The sequence below is a fragment of the Lynx canadensis genome, chromosome B3, assembly GCF_007474595.2.
Source record: "Lynx canadensis isolate LIC74 chromosome B3, mLynCan4.pri.v2, whole genome shotgun sequence".
Classification (NCBI taxonomy): Eukaryota; Metazoa; Chordata; class Mammalia; order Carnivora; family Felidae; genus Lynx; species Lynx canadensis.
The window spans coordinates 74,739,062-74,758,021 of NC_044308.2; positions in this window are offsets into that span (position 1 = coordinate 74,739,062).

Sequence of the window (18,960 nt, forward strand, 5' to 3'; positions counted from 1 at the left end):
GGAGTCCTCTCAAAAAATTAAAAATAGAACTATCATACAATTTGGCAATTTCACCTCTGGGTATTTATCTGAAGGAAATAAAAACACTAACTAGAAAAGATAAACGCGCATCCATGTTAATTGTTTACAATAGCCAAGACATGGAAGCAACCTAAGTACCCACTGATGGATGATTGGATAAAGAAAATACATACATACATGTATGGATGGATGGATAATTGGATAAAAAATATATATAATGGAATGTTATTCAGACAGAAAAAAAAAGAAGAAAACTTGCCATTTGTAACATCATGGATGGACTTTGAGACCATTATTCTAAATGAAATACGTCACAGAAAGACAAATACCATATGATCTCACTTATAGGTGGAATTTGCACTCCCTACCCCCCACCCCCCAAACCCCCACCCAAACCTTGAACTCATAGAGAACCGATTGATGTTTGCCAGAGGCAGGGTTGGGGGTGGGGGGGTGAAATGGGTGAAGATGGTCAAAAAACAAATTTCCAGTTATAAGTACATCCTGGGATATAATACATAGCACGGTAGCTATAGTTAATAATGTTGTATTACGTATTTGAAAGTTGCTAAGAGAGCAGATCTTACAAGTTCTCATTACAAGACAAAAATTTGTAACTATGTGTGGCGATGGATGTTAACTAGCCTTATTGTGGTGATCATTTCACAGCATATACATACAGTGAATCATTATGTGATACAAGTGAAACTAATTATATATCAATTATATTTCAATGAAAAAGAAACTCATCAAAGTTTTCCTTCCATAATACTAAGATTGAAATTAAATTAAGATCAAAATTCAAATTCTATGCAGAAATTAGAGTTGGAGGCTTAACTTGGCATACCATTAAATCTTGACGTTTAGCTTTTCTTGGCCTCCTTTTTCTTATAGGGGAAGTAGGAGTGACAATGATACCTCATGACTATTTGGGATCAGAGCTTCAACCTAATATAGGAATTTCAGAATAATAATTTCATTATCTGTGTCTAAGAGGTTTGGTCTTACACCTAAGAGTAGATGAGGGAAAGCTGTGAGCCTTCTATCTATCTCTTTTGGATTTTCTTCTCAATCTAGAGTTTGTGCTTGGTTTAAGAGGAGGAGTGGTCTACCCAGACCCATGCTACAACAGCCCACAGTAATGTGGCTTTTCCCCACCACTTCAAAGGCACTGTCAGGAAGTCCACGTGCATTGTGCTCTCAGTAGGACCTGCCTAAGAACCAGCATCCGACAGATGGGGCTGCCCTGGGAACACATGGCAGAGTGTAGACAAGCAGAACAGCCTGCTCTGGAAAGTTCTACTTATAGGTGGGGGAATCGGCTCCTCTCTATGAGAAAATAAGCTATGTGATTGAACTTTCCAAAATGTTATTCTGGGAGATACAGAGAAGTTAAGTTTATAACTTTGGGGTTAGGGAATGCCTTCTATTTCAAACCTTGTACAAGTCAAATTTCATCTTGACCTCTTATTGACCCAAGGGATCATTGTTAACCACCTTCCTGCACCATAACATTATTTATTGTAACCTACAGCTTAGGGCATTTATCTGCAACAGAAAATGTCATCAGAATGGTCCATCATGCAGGCACTAGTTACGTATGAGACTTCCTAGCTTAGTGCCTGGAACACATCTTATGCTTAATAAACTTGTGTGAAATCCACATCACTGTAATGTTAAAGATTCTGTCTGAAATTGCTATAAATATTATCAACATATAATAATGGAGAAAATGGTACAATAAATGTCTATACATCCCTTATCTAGGTTCAACAGTTAACAAATTTGCCATATTTTCTTTTTTGTGGTTTAAAAAATTTTTTTGCATTTTTATCCGTTCTTTTTATTTAAGTTTTTATTTAAAAAAATTTTAAATGTTTATTTATTCTTGAGAGAGAGAGAGAGAGAGAGACTGAGCATGAGCGGGGGAAGGGCAGAGCGAAAGAGGGACATGGAATCTGAAGCGGGCTCTAGGCTCTGGGGTGTCGGCCCAGAGCCCAACGCAGGGCTGGAACTCATGGACTGTGAGATCATGACCTGAAGCAAAGTCAGACGCTTAACTGACTGAGCCACCCAGGTGCCCCTATTTAAGTTTTTATTTCCATTCCAGTTGGCTAACACAGTGTTATATTGGTTTCAGGTGTACAATATAGTGATTCAACAGTTCCATACAACACCTGGTGCTCATCACAGCAAGCGCACTTCTTAATCCCCATTACCTATTTCACCCATCCCTCCATTCCCCCTGACAATATTTGCTTTTTTAAATGCCATTTAAAAAGTCATTTGTGCCCTGAAATTTGTTCCAAATCAGAAAAGACTTGGACGAAAGTATGACCTGGCTTTGCCAGTCACAGCACCACATCTCTTCTTGTGACACACCAAGCCTACCGCAAGGCTCCAACAAGCCTACCGCAAACACGTGGGACCACATGCTGGAAAGGGCAAGGGAGGCCTCTCACACTTTTCTTGGTACAGAGAGAAGGAAGATAAGGGCCTGTGGTGACTTGTTCTGATAATGTGTCAAACATAAGTCACATTTTTTACCATTTTGCCATGATAGAGATTTCCACTCCCATCAGAGCCAAGGCTTTTATTATTATTTTTTTAAGGTAGGTTCCACACCCAGCATGGAGCCCAATGCAGGGACTGAACTCATGAAGCTGAGATCAAGACCTGAGCTGAGATCAAGAGTCGCACTCTTAACCAACTGCGCCACCCAGGTGCCCCGTGCCAAGGCTTTTCTGCATCGAGAAAGTTTGCATACAACCTTCTTCCTTCATTAAAAACAGCGAATGAATACAAAGCCCACACTGATGAGGAAACCTTTCAAAGGGGAGTCAATCAGAGACAATGAAGGAATTTCTTCCACTGGGGCCTATTTTCCACTCCATTTCTACTAGGGGTTCCGAGGAGAATTCACATATATCAATTTCTACCTCCAGCCTGTTGACCCTCAAATCTAGAGCTCCAGCCCAGTCTTCTCTCCCCAGCTGAGACTGGTAATCCAAACTGATTTCTAGTACCTTCACCTAAATGCCCCATGGACCTATCAGACTCAGGGGTCCCAAACTGGACTAATTATTTCCACTTCCTCTCCAGAATCTTTTTGAAAGCCCCAGCATTCTCAGATTTAACTTTCACAAATGATTCCTACATGACCCTGAAACTTGCCCTCCCCCCATTTTTTTAATTGGGGCAAAAGTCACTTAACATAAAATTAACCATGAGCCATTTTATTTTATTTTTTTATCAATTTTTAAAATGTTTATTTAATTTTGAGAGAGAAGGGGGGGGGAGAGAGAGAGAGAGAGAGAGAGAGAGAGAGAGAGAGAGAGAGAGAGGACAAGTGAGGGAGGGGCAGAGAGACTTGGAGACACAGAATCGGAAGCAGGTTCCGAGCTGTCAGCACAGAGCCCGATGTGGGGCTGGAACTCATGAGCGGTGAGATTACAACCTGAGCTAAAGTCAGATGCTTAATCGACTGAGCCACCCAGGTGCCCCAACCATGAGCCATTTTAAATTGTACAATTTAATGACATTTAGTGCATTCACAGTGTTGTGTGATCATCACTTCTATCTAGTTCCAAGATGTTTGCATCACCCCCAAAAGACATACACCCATTAAGCAGTCACTCTCCGTTTCCCCTCCCCTCAGGCCCTGGAAAACACTAGTTTACATTTTATCTCTATGGACTTGCCTATTCCATATGTTTAATGTAAACGGAGTCATGCAATATGTGATGTTTTGTGTCTGGCTTCTTTATGTCAGCAGAACGTTTTCAAGGTTCACCCATGTTGTAGCATCAGTGCTTTAGTCCTTTTTCGAGGCCAAATAATATTCCATTATATGGATGGACCACATTTTGTTTATCCATTCATCAGCTGCTGGACATTTGGGTTGTTTCCACTTTGTGGCTATTGTGCGTAGTGCTGCTATGAACATTCATGTACAAGCATTTATGTGAGTTCTAGTTTTCAATTTCTTGATATATACCTGGCAGTGGAATTGCTGGGTCATAGGGTAGTTCTGTATGACTTTTTGAGCAACCGCCAAACTCTTTTCTGCATGGGCCACACCATTTGACATCTACGTCTTACTCTTTGCATTCCCACGGCAACATACAAAGTTCTAATTTCTTCATATCCTTGCCCACCCCCATCCCCACACTTTAAAAAAATTGTAGCCAGCCTAGTGGGTGTGAGGTTGTGGTTTTGATTTGCATTTTCCTAACGAGTAATGGCATGGAACATCTTTTCAGGTGCTAGTTCGCCATTTGTATATTTTCTTTGGAGACGTGTTTATTCCCCTCCTCTGTTCATTTTTTATAACATCCTTGACTTAAAAAAATTTTTTTTAAGTTTATTTATTTATTTTCAAGAGAGACAGAGAAAGTGAGCAAAGGAGGGGCAGAGAGAGAGGGAGAGAGAGATCCCAAGCAGTTTCCCGCACTGTCAGTGTGGAGACCAATGTGGGGTTGGAACTCATGAATCGTGAGATCACGACCTGAGCCAAAATCAAGAGTCAGACCCTTAACCGACTGAGCCACCCAGATGTCCCTTAATGTCCCTGACTTTTTATTGAGACCAGAATTTGAGTCTCAGGCTGCAAGCCTGGTGTGTGGGGCAGTCACTTAGCTGGGTGGCCAGCAATTGTAGCAGAGGGAGCTTTCTCTTCCATGCTTGTTTTCTTGCACTCTTTCCCAGTGGGCAGTTGTTATACAGAAATCTAGTCAAGGCTGTCATGAATCTGTTGTCTTGGTTAAGGGCACTATCATCCACATAGTCATCCAAGTTAAAACTTTGCTGTAATCCCTCACTCCTCCCCCTTCCTAACTGCCCTTGTCTGCTCAGTTACCATCAAACATCAGGAAGTGCCAAACCTGCAGCTCAGCTTCAGAAACAATACTAAAGTTTATGGTGGTGTATTGGAAACTGACCTTAATCCTGGGTTCATTTTGTATTAATGCCAGAATTTCCCCTTTGTTTCTGATTCTTCATTTCGAAATTTTGTCATGTGGTGTAAAATTTTGCAAGCTGCCTCACATGTGCTTTCTTAAATCCAAGGTGAAAGTACAAGTTAAAAAAAGGTTTACACAGTTTAACTCCTGTATAGTTCTGTGAAAACGAAACAGCTTTTATCATTTGCTAAGTACTCATGAAATACGTGCTTATTTTGGAAATGCAGAAACTGCACACAACAAGCAAACACATAAAAAGAGTAAAATAAAAATCGTCTATAAACTTACCACTAAGTCCTGTTAATATTTTGGCAAATATCCTTTCAGTGTTATCTATCTACACTATTTGTTTTAAAAAATAGGACTATATTATAGATCTTTTCTATAACCTATGATTTTCATCTGACAGTATATCATGACCATTTTCCTTCATGGTTAACTAGACTTCCACAGATGTAAGTTTTTAAATATTATATGCATTAAGTGTCATTGGAGAAGCCTGTTAAAATAAAGATTCCAAGTCATACTCCCAGAGATTCTGATTCTGTAGTCTGGATCTATGCCCAGAACTCTATACTTTTTTAATGTTTATTTATTTATTTATTTTGAGAGAGAGAGAGAGAGCACGTAAATGGGGGAGGGACACACACACAGAGAGAGAGAGAGAGAGAGAGAGAGAGAGAGAGAGAGAGAGAGGGAGAGAGAGAATCCCAAGCAGATTCTGCTCTATCAGCATAAAGACTGATGTGGGGCTTGATCTCATGAATCGTGAGACCATGACCTGAGCTGAAATTGAGTCAGACGCTTAACTGACTGAGCCACCCAGGTGCCCCCAGAACTCTGTATTTTTAACAAGCCCTTGGCTAATTCTGATGCAGGCTGTTCTTTAACAGTTTGAGAATCACCTTTATACACCAATAATTATAACTCTTGCCCAATTTTCCATTGCGTAGATATACCATTGTGTATTCAACCAGCTATTTATTTCACAACAGTTATATTAGTTGCATTTTTTCACTGTGTTATTAACACACCTGCTATAGATATCCTTATCCCTGCAATTTTGCCTTCATGCATGACTGAACGTTTTTTGGTCACACTCAAATTGGGTGGGTTTGTAAAAGTGATGCTGCTTGGTAAATGCTCCTGTAATTGTTGAATGGAAGACTGAAAGCATAGACGCTGTAGAAAGCCTCTTGAGAAGCCATACTGGGGCCTGAGGGAGACAGCTGAGAGGAGTTAGGGTTTCAGAGGGGAAATGAAAGTGGAAGCAGACGAACGTGTGAAGGAGTGAGATTCAAATTTTATCTAATGGAGGCTAGAAAGGTTCTACCCCTGGGCCCAGCTAACAAGGTGTTCTACTTCTCTAGAGACCAGAAGAGGGACAAAAGCCATCCCTTTTACTGAAAGCTTCATAGTGGAGCATCAGTCTTGGGTCAAAGGAGAAGGGGTAGGGGCACTTGGGTGGCTCAGTCGGTTAAGTGACCGACTCTTGTTTTGGCTGAGGTCATGATCTCAAGATTTTGGGGCAGAGAGCCTGCTTGGGATTCTCTCTCTCTCTCTCTCTCTCTCTCTCTCTCTCTCTCTCTCTCTCTGCCCCTTCCCTGCTTGCGTGAGTGCGTGCGCACGTTCTTTCTCTCAAAATAAATAAACTTAAAAAAAAAAAGGAGAAGCGGTAATGGAAGGAGAGAGAGGAAGACAGGGAGACAGCCCAGGGTGTGCGCCCTAGCTCAGCTTGTGGAAGAGAGAGGTCAAGGGCACAAAATGAAAGCATTCTTTTCCCTAAAACTCTCGGAGAGACAATAAGGCTGGAGCAGAATTGCTGTGCTGCCGGAATGTCAAATCCTAAGACTAGAACCAGGAAAGAGGGAAGAGGTGTTGACACCACCGAGGCATGAGACACGGTTAGGTTGGGTGCTTTTAGAACTTCAAAGAAAACACAGCATCCTTTGGTCTCCATGGCCTGCGTTCATTCATGGGACATTAGAAGAGGCGATGGCTCAGAGGTGACACTACAGACAGTGCTGCGGTGTGTTGGTGTAGCTTTGCAGGCCGTGTCCTGCTCGACAGGGAAGAGGACGTCAGTGCCAAGGAAGAGGGCAATTGCAGCTCTGTGGATTGGCAAAGACCTTGTTTGTGAGCACTTGTGATGCACTTCCTTTTAGGGGCTTCTGGGGAAATACGTAGCAGGAGGGGAAAGATGAGGACATGGGTGAGGTACTTGGAGCCTGAAAGTTCTATATTAGAAGCCAGCAAAATACAGGAAATCACGGACCAGAACTACATGTGTGGGGCCCAATCACAAGGCTGTGGAGCAGAGAGTGTGCCTGGAAAGGATTGCTCATCTCTGTGCGGTGTGCGTGACCACAGAAGTGGGTGGTAGAGAGGACATCTGCCAAATCACTTATCAGAAGCCCCCTCATGAGTGACCAGAATATGGAGGTTAGTTCTAAGAAACTCATCTCATTTTGAGGTGAGAGAAGCTAATGTTCCCCTCCACCCCCGTTCCCACTGCTCCCCACACTGGGCACACTGAGGGTGGGTTCTTGCCGCTGCTTTTGAATCAGCTCTAGTGAAGCCCACTCAAAGTCTTGCTATAGGTCAGAGAGTGAATGTAGGTGAGGGGAGGGGAGGCAGAGGGGAATCCAGGGCTGAGGGCACCGCTGAGGACGGATGTCCCTGTGGTATAGAGAAATGTAAAGGGAGCTTATGGAGTGACCGGGGTGGGAGGAGGGGGACAGATGCAGTGAGGAAACCAAACAGCCTCGAAGCATCTGGGTTGGTACCAGAAAAAGCCCAAGAGGGTCCAGAACCGGATGTGGTGGCTTCCTGTTTGACATCTCACACAGCTCCGCGGAGAGCAGCAGTGTTTACGAGCCGGGTTAAGATTGCCACAATTGCCTGCAATCAATTAATTTATAAATTAGTTGGGGGAGAATGGCCATTTTAATTGATTTTTATTAAAAAATGCTTATTTATTTTGTGTGTGAGAGAGAGAGCGCACACATATGAGTGCAAGCAGAGGAGGGGCATGGGGGGACGGAGAGAGAGGTGGGGGGAAGAGAGAATCCCAAGCAGGCTCCACATTGTCAGTGCAGAGCCCGATAGGCTCAATCTCACGACCCTGGGATCATGACTGGAGCCAAAATCAAGAGTCAGACACCCAACTGTCTGAGCCACCCAGGTGCCCCCAAAAGCAAGAAATTTGTCTAAAGACACAGTACCATTATTAAAATCAGAAGTTAATATTGCTAGGGGTGCCTGGGTGGCTCGGTCGATTAAGTGTCTGACTTTGGGCTCAGGTCATGATCTTGCAGCTTAGTGGGTTGGAGCCCCACCTCAGACTCTGTGTTGACAGCTCAGAGCCTGGAGCCTGCTTCGGACTCTGTGTCTCCCTCACTGTCTGCACCTACCCCACTCACGGTCTCTCCTTCTCTCTCTCAAAAATAAATAAATAAAGTTAATATTGCTATAGTGCTATTATATAATCCACAGAACTTCTATTTCTCCAACTGCTTCAATTCTATTCTGTATAATGACAGAAAATCCAAGATCACATGGAGCATTTTGTCCCATCATTCTTTAATTTCCTTTAATCTGGAACAGCTTCTGAGTCATTCTTTATATTTCACGACATTGACATTCTTAAGAGTACAGGCTAATTATTATGTAAACTGGCCTTCAATTTGGGTTTGATAATTCCTCATGACTGGATCCATGTTATGGACTTTTGGCAGGGAGATCACAGAAGCGATGCTGAGTCCTACTCCTGCATGACACCAGGAGGCACTTGCTGTCAATCAGTCCCATTAGTGGTAAGAGTAAGGTTACTATTTCACCTTTTGTAATTAATAAGTATTTGTGGGGAGACCCTTTGAAAGTACATGATATTCTGTTACTCCTCAAATGTTCACCCACTAGTTGGGATAGTTCTTGCCTATAAACATTATCGTGAGGCTGGACCTAACAGGAATTACCAGTGATTTGGAATTACAACGTTCGGAAGAGAGGGGTCAAAAGTGATTCCTGGGCTTTGGGCCTGAGTAGCTAAGAGATGGTGGTGCCAACAGGGGAGAGTGGAGGGAGGAACAGGTAAGGGAGGGAGAAGACAAATCAAAAGCTCTGTTTTGCACACAGTTGCGTGTGTTACGTCTATTGCACATATATATGGAGTCTGGGTGGACCAGTTGGAGCACTGGGGAAAGGTCAGGGTTCAAGATGGCCGTCTCCAGCCATTTGGGGCTGAAATGAGATAAAGCACACGGACAGACTTAGGGCCCTCTAATGGGCGGTGTGTGTGCACAAGGGATAAATGACTAGATACTTCCTCTTGGTTGCAGGATCAAATGTGCTTGTTACGATTTTAGTAACTAAAACTCTCTTCTCATATTCCAATTGATCTTCTGTTCAATAAATGGCATAATGCAGGTTTTAAGAATGTACATTTCTCTTGGAACTCAGTAAAACTATTATTTTAAAATAAAATTATGTCTTCCACTAATAGTTTTATTTTCCCTGTGTTGCTCCCTCATGTGGGGGGAAAAAAAATTGCACTGGACTGCCTTGCCGAGACTGTAAGAAAACCAGTCTGGGCACCAGAGGGCGCCATGCAGTCAGTGCCGGCAGGAAACCAGAAAGGTGGCGATTGAGAGGTCCCAGATTTCCTTGCCTTTTCTCTCTCCCCTAATTCATAAATCAGAATCCTGGGATCTGATCCCCGCAATACTAGTACTCTCAATAAACCGTACATGAACTGTAAGGGCATCTGGAAGGGGGCATGCTGACCTGCATCATCTTGACAGCAAAGGATGATTGGAGCCAGGGGTCCTCTTCAGAGCTGATAAAACGTCTATGAAACTCCACCGCTTCCCCCCCCCCCCTCCCACTGCTAGCCCTCCCGAGAGTCACCACGGGGAGAATGTTCCATAGAAGGGGAGGGAGATGAAAAAGCCACATCATCACCTCTTCCCTTTAGCCCTTTCCCAAGCTCTTGTAAAAATTTCAGCTTCTCTCCTTAGTCATTTTCCCCCTCTAATGTTTTGTTTCAGAATTAGCTGGAAAACTTCTGTTTTTTGTTTTTTGTTTTTCCTCTTCAGCATTTTGCTTATCCTATGGTTTATTGAACTCTGGAGAATTATGCCCTATAAACAAATAAAGGTATTATTATTATGTAGCTCTATTCAGAGAATTAGTTGAAGGGGAAAAGTGACATTTTTCTTTATTTGCTTAGAAATATATTGCAGTCACCATAGCTCTCCTCCAGCTATGGATTAATGGCATAATTATTCACACTGGGCAACTGAGATGGAATGAGTTTGAACTTGGCATGAATTAATATACTAAAATATGCCTCCTGTTCTCTCTCATTGCCTAATTAATTCTGAATTATGAAATTCCCTTTGAGTTTCCCAAAACTCATGGTCACTGGATTCTGGTGAAATTATTCTTTCTCTGCAATACAAATCAAGTGATTTGATAATTATGGGCCATTTGAAAAGAGAATGTTCATTTGAGCATCCTGGGAGGGAGAGAGCAAATCGAAGAGAGCTTTCTAGAGGTTTTATAGTGAAGAACCTGTACATGTTGTGTGTATAAGAGTCCCAAAGGAGACTGAACTTGGCACGAGCCAGCATCACCATGGAAGAAGCATTACCCCAAGTCTTTCTGCCAGTCCTGTACCTCAGTGTCTGAAATTTCTACTCTGAAGACCATGCCTTTGATTAGGACATCGTCTTCAGAGTTTCCAAGTTAAATATGAATGAGTTGCCCATGGAGAAAACACAATCATCCACCTATGCAGTGGGGGAGAACTTGTCCTTCTATGACTAACCTGCCCATGTCCTTACTAGCTGTCCCTTGAAGGGAGGAACGGTCACTAACGTGAATTATTAGAACTCAAGACATTACCTGGGACTTAATAGGTAATGGATAAGACATTGTGACATAAGTAGCACAAACAGAGGCCCTTCACCTTTGCTCTCTCTTCATTTCTATGGGGATGTGTAAGTGGATTCAAGACTACTATCCTCAAATGACTTTCTTCCTGAAGTTTGCTAGAGAGGTTAAGATCTTAAGAATTGGATCCAAGTCTTGAAGGAGAAGCCTGAGCTGTGGAGTCTTAGTCAACCATTGTGAAGACTTTGAGGTGGAGTATTAGGCACTGTAACAACCATTGGTAGAGTGGCATTTAATATTTTGTTATTCCTTGTCTGTGGCTCCTTTATGATCCTCGGGGAATTGGGGGCGAAGAGAATAATTGGCATCATAAGATTTTAATATTTTTCTTTGGATTCCTGGTGATGGTATAGTTAAACGTTATCAGTATAAAAACTCCAGTATAAAATCTGGCAATATTCATCACTCATCTGGGCATCAGTTTATCGTATTACTTCGAAATGATATCTCTCTACTGGATTTTTCTCATCAACATGTAAACATTCTGTATTATCTTCATCTGGAAAACAAAACAGAATTTCCTAAACCTCTTGCTTGCTCCATGCCTTTGTTCCCCTTTAGGGAAGATTTCTAAAACATGTCATTTGTACAGAGAAAGACAGATACCATATGGTTTCACTCTTATGTGGATCCTGAGAAACTTAACAGGAACCCATGGGGGAGGGGAAGGAAAAAAAAAAAAAAAGAGGTTAGAGTGGGAGAGAGCCAAAGCATAAGAGACTGTTAAAAACTGAGAACAAACTGAGGGTTGATGAGGGGTGGGAGGGAGGGGAGGGTGGGTGATGGGTATTGAGGAGGGCACCTTTTGGGATGAGCACTGGGTGTTGTATGGAAACCAATTTGTCAATAAATTTCATAAAAAAAAAAATAAATAAAACATGTCATTTGTACTTTTTGCTTCCACATTCTCACCTCATATTCTACCCAATTTTTGTCAGTTTTCACCCCACCGATTCACTGAGCTCATTTTTGTCAAAGTCATCAATGTTCTCTCTCTTGCTAAATTTAATGTAATTTCTGTGTCTTTTTCTTTCTCGTATCCTCAGCTGTTTTTGGCATCACGGACTTTGTTCTTTTTCATAAATCACTTAAAATTTTTTTAAAATGTTTATTCATTTTTTTGAGAGACAGCATGAGCAGGGGAGGAGCAGAGAGAGAGAGGGAGATACAGAATCCAAAGCAGGCTCCAGGCCCTGAGCTTTCCGCACAGGGCTCAATGTGGGGCTCAAACTCATGAACCGTGAGATCAAGACCTGAGCTGAAGTCAGATCCTTAACCGACTGAGCCACCCAGGTGCCCCTTCATACAGCACTTTTTAAAAAAATTTGGGATATCTTTGTCCGTGGATTTTCAGTCTGTTTTCCTGGAGTTTCCTTTTCCCAGGACTCAGTATTTTTTTTTATCTATGCTTATTCCCTAAGCGATGACATTAGGTGCTATGGCCTCGAATACACTGCCTATACACTGATGACCCTTGGGTATTATATTATCAATTCTTGGTGCAGTAGCAAATCACTCCAATATCTCAATGCCTTACAATAAGCACGTGTTTCTTGTTAATGGTACATAAATGTTATGGGTCAGCTGTGGCTCTGCCTAACTTGGCTGGACTAGCATGACTTCAAATTCTAGACCTAGTAGCCAATTTCTGCATTATGTTGTGCTTATGGTGGAGGGCAGAGCCGGAGAGTGCAACACAAGCCATGAAATCACATTGCAAGCTTTTGCTCAGCCGTGGGCCTGCCCATGTCACTAACCAAATCATATCCTAATGTAAATATATGAAGTGGAGATATATTTTCCCTCCAAACCATGCACAGATAACTCACGTGACAGAAAATTAGTGAACTGTCTGCTCAATATGGCCATAGAGATGTCCAGTAAGCATCTCAGATTTATTATGTCTCAAACAAGACTCCTGACTCCTCCATCCCAACCTGGATGTGTTGCCTTCTCAGTAAACACCATCGCTGCCCAGATGATCAGGCCCTCACCTACAAGTTGTCATTGACTCATAGGCCATGTAAGAGCAGATTCTGCTGCTTCTGCCTTCAATATATATCCCACCTTCTAACTGCCACCAGCACTATCATCCCAAAAGTCCCCTACCTGGTTTCCCTACTTCTTCTTGCCCTCCTACAATAAATTCTTCACACAGCAGGCAGAGGGATCTTTTTTTAAAAAAAATTTTTTTTAACGCTAATTTATTTTTGAGAGAGAGACAGAGCGTGAGTGGGGTCGGGGCAGAGACAGAGGGAGACATAGAATCTGAAGCAGGCTCCAGGCTCTGAGCTGTCAGCACAGAGCCTGATGTGGGGCTTGAACTCATGAACCATGAGATCATGACCTGAGCTGAAGTTGGACGCTTAACCGACTGAGCCACCCAGGTGCCCCAGAGGGATCTTTGAAGAATACAAATTATAACTTGTTACTGCCATACTCCAAACCCTCCAGCACCCTAGTTTCTACACAGCCACTAGGTTTCTGCATGGCCAAGTGTCAATTTTAGTCTCAGATGGACAGGAAAATCAGTCTCAGATACTCAGGCACGTGTAAACCAAACTACATTTCTTATCTAAAAAAATTACAGGAAGGACGTCCTTACACTCTGGCCACATGGCAAATGTATTAGCAACATTTTCCTGGACAGGTGGCAATTGCAAGCTTTTAGACCCCAAAATGCCTCATCAACTGGCCAGCAGTTGCAGAAAGCAAGGTCTGGGTGAGTGGAGGTCACATCAGAGCTTTTGGAAACTCCTCTCCTTCCAGATCTACCCTACAAGGCTGGCAGAGTATCTGATGGTCTAGACTGTGGGCAAGCTCAACCTTATCTCAACCAGGTACATTCAAGGTCATTTAATATACAAGATCACCACAGAGAGCAGTAAGTACCATACATTCAGGCATAAATACAGCCCTCATGTAGACCCCCCCCCCCCCCGCCCCAGCTAACACAGCCTGATACAAGTGACCCCTGAACTTGATGGTGTATAACTAGGATCTGTTACCCAGGAGCCCCTGGAAGTTATGCTAATTGGCCTTCAACATGGCTCTAAGTCCTCTCCTGCTATCCTCCATCATGCTCCAAATAAAACTCAAAGTCCTGAAAATGGCTTCAAGATGCAAGATGGTCTGGCCTCTGATGAACTTGTCTCTCCTGCTGGTCACACTGACTTCTTACTTGTCCTAGGACATCCCAAGCTCATTTCTGTCTGAGAACATGTCCTTTCTTGTATCATTCGTCTGACTGCATGCTCTGTTTCTAATTCCTCTGATAACTATAATTTCATTGGGGTACCTATCCAAATCCCCCTCACTCCATCCAATCTAAAATAGCCTCTGCTCCAATTCACATCACTTTATATTGCCTTTTAATATTTTTTAAAAACAAGTTCATTTATTTGAGTACTGTCTACATCCAATGTGGGGCTTGAACCCATGACCCCGAGATCAAGAGTCTCATGATATTCCTACTGAGCCAGCCACGTGCCTCTTCTTTTAATATCTTCATAATACTGAACACTTATTGCCTTTATGTCATATATTTATTTGTTTAATCTTTAATCCTGTCTGTCCTGCCAGGATACAAACTTCATGACGGCAAACACTTTGACTGCATTTGTCCCTGCTGTATTCCCATTAACACAACAGCATAGGTGGGGAACAGCATAGACAGGGTTCAATAAATATTTGCAGAATGAATCACTTAATGCATGAGTGAATGAATCAGACACACAATAAATAAGCTAGGGGAGTGATAAGGAGAATGTCTTTGGTGAAGATAATTATGGTAACAACATGAAGAAACGTATTATTATTTTACAGACAACAAAACTGAGGCCTAGAAAGTTTGTGTGCCAAAGCCACACATTTAAGACTCTCCATGCTGCTTCTGATATGCTAAAGCAGTGGTTTCTGAAATGGGGGTATTTGTATCCCAGAGGAGGGAAACTTGGGAGGGGGAGTATGGCAGGAAAATTAAAATGTCAATTTCTTCTCTTTTACAAACGTATGTGATTTTAATTTCGATTTTATGTAGGTTTTATAATGTATTCAGTTATATCATGTACCACTAGTTCATATTTTGTTGCTAAATAAATATTTACAGATATGGCATGTATGCTCCAAAAATGTTTGGAGGCCACTTAAGTAGACTACTGTGCGTTTCTCATAAGTTCTGAGCAAGATGGAGGCACCGTGTGCCCACAGTGGTGAGGAACATGGAATCCATGGAGGTGGACGGATGTTAACCGCTGACACCTTCAGCTTGAGTTTGTGGGTGGGGCTAACACGTAGCTTCCGTTTTCCCAGGTGCCCCAGGTGCCAGGGAGGCACGCCCACTCACCATCCCCACAGCCAATAGGGGACTGAATTAGTTTCTGAACAGTACTGGACACATAACCAATGGAGGCTAAAGCCTTTAAGGAAGTGCTTCTCCAAATTCTGGAGGAGGCCAGGCTGGGAACTACTTCCTAGTTCTTCCCTCCTACCCTTAACCTTTCACTCGCATGCACACACAGAGTACAGATACACACTCCCACACTTCCAGAATGTGAGAGATTAAAGAAATTATCTAGCTCAATATTTTCATTCTGTAGATTAGAGATGGGAAACACAGCTCGTTTGTGGCAGGACCAGGACTAGGTCCTCCTGATCTCCTGACTTCTGGCTCCCGGGCTTCCTATCCTTCCATGGAAGCCTCGCTTATGGCCATTTTCTTATTGGGTAGCTTTTACCCAGAAGGCTGGTCCCATTCTCGCAATACTGGGTCTTTGCAATATTGGAACTCTTGGGACCGTCAATAAGCAGGGTCCCCCGGGTGCATTGCCCACTTTCCCTTCATTTCAGTATGATGTGATCCTCAAACGATGAGGCCTGCGAAATAGGTCCCTGAAGCACTGAATGGCTCTGTCGCCTTTATTTCCATACCTTTGCAGTTAGTTCTCTTGGCCCAGCCCTCCAGGCAGCAGCTCTCCCCGCCTTACAGAGCAGGAACCCAAGCAAGTACTGGAAGCTTAATTGATCTGGATGTTTGGAATCAAACTTCATTAGCTCAAATTACTTCAGTTTGCCTAATTTGTTTCTCTATGTGAGCTCTGATAAGCTTGGTTTAACATCTTCTAAACTGTGGTGTTTATCATCATCAATGCCTACTCAAATTACCCCTGCAGAGCAATGGACCAGGAGAAAAATGGTTTACAAGGTGTAGCTATTTTGTATTTTTATACAAGTGCACAGAATGCGGAGCCCAAGTTGGTGGATTAGCGCATTTATTTCCCTAGGACAACTCTACTTTTTAAAAAATAGAATGCAGCCAGAAAGATCTCTTCCGTCATTAATATTCAAGTATAATTTGTGTAAGTGTTTCAAGTCCCATAAACTTTGAGATTTTTTTTTTTTTCTATTTAGAGATAGGGACAAATCCATCATTCTTGTTTTTCTTCCAATCCGTTAGAGACTTTTGACTGACCTGTGTGTTTACATGTTTGCAAATACGCATATGGTGTTTGAGGACAAATTATCCATCTGAAAAGAGGTGTGTCTCCCTCGGACTATTGATTCATGCTAAGTGCAGAGAAACTTTTAGCACTATGGAAATTCATACTGAGTCTCTGGAAGGAACTATAGCAAAGGTTGCTTCCAAGATAAGGTCCTGAGAGGGAGATTTCCTTCTATAATACCCATTTATAGGTGTTTTATTGCATGTATTATCTTTCCCCCAAATTAAAAGCAAAAATACTTGTCAGTAACAATAACCCCAAATAATGAGTTTCCCACAATATGAAGGCCTGTTAAGCTGTGCTACATATATAGCTTCTAATTTTAGGTAAATCCAAATACCTTAATTCCAGTGCCTTGAAACAGTAGCCAGGTCGGTGTTTCAGACTGGTGACAACTATCTGTCCATTGGTTACCACTTTAACATGGCAATTACACGTGAGACAGCGTGGCCGACACCGAGAATATGGAGACCTATGTTAACATCACCACACTTACCTCAATAATCTTGTGTCCTTCTCCTAGAATCTGGAACATCCAGATGTTGTCATTCATTGCAAATGCTGCTGGAGCGAAGGGCTCACAGATTAATAAGAAAAGCCTGTGTTTTAGTCTGTCCAGGTACCTCTCTGCACGGACGAAAATCAGCTCATTTCCCGTATTTCTTTGCACTCCATAGGTGTATCCACTTACACTAGAAATGGAAAATTCTGGGGCGCCTGGGTGGCGCAGTCGGTTAAGCGTCCGACTTCAGCCAGGTCATGATCTCGCGGTCCGTGAGTTCGAGCCCCGCGTCGGGCTCTGGGCTGATGGCTCGGAGCCTGGAGCCTGTTTCAGATTCTGTGTCTCCCTCTCTCTCTGCCCCTCCCCCGTTCATGCTCTGTCTCTCTCTGTCCCAAAAATAAAAAAATAAAAAAAAAAAAAAAAGGAAAATTCAGACGATAAAACATATACTCCAGAGCCTCAGTGCTATACACACCAAGATAAGAAGTTCGGATAATCAGGCAAAATTGTCTTCCTTATTTTTCAAGTGGTCCAAATAATTGTACCAATTCCCAACTTCGCTTCTATACCAAGTATCCCTCGACTGACCCCACTGGGTACAAATAATGTCGAGTGTGAATGTGGTCACATCAATATGCATATTGCGGTTTAGCTCACTCGATAGTCCTCCCCAGTGGGATCTGAAACATCTGTGTCTCTGCCCCCTTGAAAGGTTCCACCCACATCTCCGGTCTTAAGGAGCCTCTGAGGGGTCAGAGTTCACTCAAGAACCAATCCAGGAAACAGCACGGGCTGCCCGGTGTGATGTCTGAGCTGCTTGCCACTCCTCTGGGCCCCTCTGTGCTCATTCACTTCCCAGCCTCCATCCGGGACCTCCCCCAGGCTGTCACACGTACCCCTGGAGCTGTCCACCTGGCTCAGAAAACTCTGCCTGTCCCGTGCTTGGGTTCTTGCTGCTGTATCGCATTGTCAATAGAGGGGGAAACAGCCACCCTCTTGCTTGGGTTTGACTCTCTGGCCAGGGTCCCACAGCAAAGCGGCATGGGCCCAGAGCTGCCACAGTACTTTTACTTTTTTAAAAAAAGAGCTTTATCGAGACATAATTCATAGACCATATGGTTCGCCCATTTAAAATGTGCAATTCTTTTTTTTTTTGCTTTGTTACATTATTAATTTTTTATTTTTTAATTATTATTATTTGTTTATTTGAGAGAGAGGGAGAGAGTGTGTGCACATGTACAAGAGTGGGAGGGGGCAGAGGGAGAGAATCCTAAGCCGGCTCCACATTCAGCATGGAGCCTAATGCAGGGCTTGATCCCATGACCCTGGGATCATGACCTGAGCTGAAACCAAGAGTCGGATGCTTAACTGACTGAGCCACCTGGGCGCCCCATAGTCTTACTCATTTTTAAATAATGTAATAATCCATCATATTGGTAATACTTAATATACTAAACTGTATTTCTGATATTAGGATAATTAGGTAGATTCCCAGGTTTTGCTACTTAAATCACCCTGCGAAGACAATTTTTCAGGTGCCCAGCTAGAAAATGTTCTTGTTCAAAACAGTCAATAAAAATGGGGAGGAGAGGCAGTCACCCTGATCCACTCCTGACACCCTGGCCATGAAGGGGGAGAAAGAACAGTTGCAGGAAACAAGTCGAGCACTAAAGGGAGTCTGGCTTCCAGAGCTCTTCTTGGTGGGGACTCTGAGCTGCTGTCACTTCTGAACTCAGATTGTCAAACTGACGGAGAGAGTGGTAAGCAGCACTTCAGGTACTTCCGAGCAGAGCAGTAGACGTTGTCTGAATCCTGCACACATCTGTCGTGACACATTTCCCTGCAATCACCGAAATGGCTCTTGGCTGAGGCTCCTGGGTGGCTCAGTTGGTTAAGCATCTGTTTGGCTCAGGTCATGATCTCTCCACCTGTGAGTTTGAGCCCCACGTCAGGCTCTGTGCTGACAGCTTGGGGCCTGGAGGCTGCTTCAAGTTCTGTGTCTCCCTCTCTCTCTGCCCCT